This window comes from Frankliniella occidentalis, unplaced genomic scaffold, assembly GCF_000697945.3.
Source record: "Frankliniella occidentalis isolate FOCC.00 unplaced genomic scaffold, Focc_3.1 Scaffold20, whole genome shotgun sequence".
In the NCBI taxonomy this organism is placed as follows: Eukaryota; Metazoa; Arthropoda; class Insecta; order Thysanoptera; family Thripidae; genus Frankliniella; species Frankliniella occidentalis.
In genome coordinates this window covers 2429265-2432249 of record NW_026267150.1, presented here as the reverse complement: position 1 = coordinate 2432249, position 2985 = coordinate 2429265, and positions in this window count along the sequence as shown.

The window sequence follows — 2985 nt, the reverse complement described above, 5'->3', positions numbered from 1 at the left end:
CTCTCTCTCCCCCTCTCTCTCCCTCTCTCTCCTGTCCTTTTTTCCCCGCCGCGCCCCTTGCCCCGCCTCGTTGTTTGCGTATCGCGCCCCGCCGGCCGCGCGCGCCGCGGAGAGAATCACATGTGTGTGTAAAGTCGCGCCGAGCAGCGGGAATTGTGTCTCGCTGTATAATCTGAAAGTTAGGCAAGTGTTGAGGGGGAGGAGGAGGAGGAGAGGAAGAGGAGGAGGGGGCCTTTGTCTCGCGCCGCGCTGCTGCCCCGGCTTCGGGCAGGGGTAGGGGGGATGGTCGGGTGGGCGGTAGCAGGCTGCCTTTGCCGCGGAGTATAAACTTTGGCGTTGATTGCAATTACGGACCGGAATGGAATGTTGGTCTGTCGGGGGCCAAGAAATGATGCGTCGCGCCAGACCGCGCAACTCCACCGCGACCCGAGTGCACTTAGAAACTCAGTGTGTGAATGTTGTTGCACACTTGAAGGTGTGTGTGTGTATGTGTTTGTGTGTGCGCGCGCGAATGACAATTCACGGCGCTATCCAAACACTTGGTCTCACCGTAGAAACAAAGGTGCGACAACATACCTCCAGTGGTATTAAGCTCATTTTGAAATACAATTTCGTAGTCCTGCAAAAATTCCGCGTCGAACGAGCATGTGACACAACTGCAAACCCAACCGCCTAACCGTGTACTTTCTTCGTCCACACAAGGAAGAGTCGACTTTGTTATTCCGTGTCGTTTCTTTCTTGTTCCACTCTGGTCTGGGGCGGCCGTCTCTTGCAGCTGCAGCACGCAGATCGCTTTCATCTTATTCTCATTTTTATTTTCTGTCGAGTCGATTGTGCTGCGCAAATTATTTTCGCGGCGTGATGCAGACGAGCCCCCGCCCGCCGCCACTTGCACGACAAGACGTTTTCATGACGCGGCAGCCGGGCTGTGTCGTAATTTTAAGTCCTCCGTAATAAGCTCAAAACATGCCTATTTTGTGAATCACGATGTCAATTTTGACGTGACATCATTCTCTCGCAGTATTGTGGCGTTTTATTTTTTTACCAACCGTAACATAGGGAATAATGATACGCTTTATGGCGGTTTTTACGGCCCTCTTCTGATTAATGGCTTGAATATGCGCAACATAAACACTATTTATCAGGCACTTAAATATAAACCAGTAAAATAGCCTTTGTACTTGTTCTCTTCCTCTTCTTACCTCGATATAGCCTCATCGGAAGCAGTTTTAACGAGGCTGGTCTGTCTCTATGGCCAGCGTGCAAGATATTGTAGAATAGTTTTCATTGCATTATGAGTGCGCCGTGGGGCCGCAGCGCACCGCCAATAAAAGAAGAAATGATGGGGTCTGTAACTTCGTGAAGGGGTGAATAGGGGGCGGGGTGGTAGGGTGAGGCGGGGCGTGGGACGGTTGGGTGGGGCTTCTATACGACTCGGGATGCACGCTGCCGCCGTCTTCCGGCCGCTCGGCGCGCCGACATGACGGCCGTGATCATTCCGAGGATCCATCAACATTATTTTTGCACATTATGCAACCCGTTCGGTGCCGTGTCGGCTTGCGCGCACCCCGCCCTGCCCCGCCCTGCCCCGCCCTGCCCCGCCCCGCCGGCAACGACGCACCTCTGAGGCGCCATGACCACTCTGGTACCGGACCGCGCCAGCCAGGCCACTGTCACGCAAATCCTACTTCGAATACCAAATTTTATTCAAAACTAGAAGGCGAATATCCATATTTACAGACGTAAAGGGTCGCCCCCTCCCCCCCACCTTCCCTTCTCTTTCCTTCCTCTGCGATGAGGCCACGCTGCGCCCCGCGCACCCCGCCGCGCCCCCCACCCCTGACAGTGCCTCGAGTGTCCTATGGGACAAAGGGAAAAGAGGGATGGAAAATAAAATGGGGTCTATGGCGGCAGGGAGAGAGAGAGAGAGAGGAAAGAGAAGGCAGGGCTCTTCATGACGGTGTGTCCCGTGTCCCCTTTAACCCTCTGGGACGGCCCTTCCCCGCTCCGGACGGCCGGCTGCCGGACGCATACGGCGGCAAGTGAGGCGGAAAATAAATGTTCGATTCGTTCCACCCTCTACTCTTCCCCCACCCCTACCCCCCTCTCTCTCTCTTTCTCTCACTCCTTACTGCCCTCCTTACTGCAGCAGTATGCCTGCTCCTCACGAGCGGGTCACGTCGGCCGTATCGTGCTCTGGCGAGCGCTCTGTCCGCGTGCGTGTGAGAGGGTGCGTGTGGGTGCGTGTCGGACGGCAGTGGGGCGGGGCGAGTCAAGCCCGGCCGTCCCCTGGAGGGACCCCCTCCCCCTCCCCTCCCTTTCCCCTCACCCGGCAGAGATATATTCACCGCCGCGGATCTCCGTTGTGATTAATCGACCCTCATGAACCTCCACTCTGGGCGGAGATAAGGGATGTCCAGCCAGCCGAAGCCCACCCCCTCACTCCCCCGCTCACCCCGTTCTTCGCTCCCTCGTCCCCCTCCCTCATACCCTCTTTAGCTTCCCTCCCCCCCCCCCCCCGCAACCCTCTAGTCGGGCGCTTTGGCAGGCGTGGGAGGGAAGGTCATCCGGGGAACTTAATCCTCGTAACGGTATGAATGAGGAGGAGCGTGTCGGTCGGGGCAGCGGCGGGCAGCGGTAAGAGCGAGTATCCATCAGAGAACCACCACGTCTCACGCTTTCAGCGGGGGAGTCAGGGCGGATGAGGGTGCCCCATATCAAGGTGGAGAGAGGGAGGGAGAGAGAGAGAGAGGGCGAGAGAGGGAGGGAGAAATAGGGAGAGAGAAGGAGAGAGAGAGAGAGAGAGAGACCGATCCCGATCCTCTTGGGACGAGAGCGTATTCCAGATCACTCACAGCGGAAGAGGGAGGGGGGGGGAGGGGAGCTGAGCGCCCCGTCACTCCCCTCGCCTGTAAACAGATCCGTTTCCGGAGGCCAGTAGTCATTGCCATGGCAAGTGGGAAGTGAAAAAAAAAAGTGGTTTCC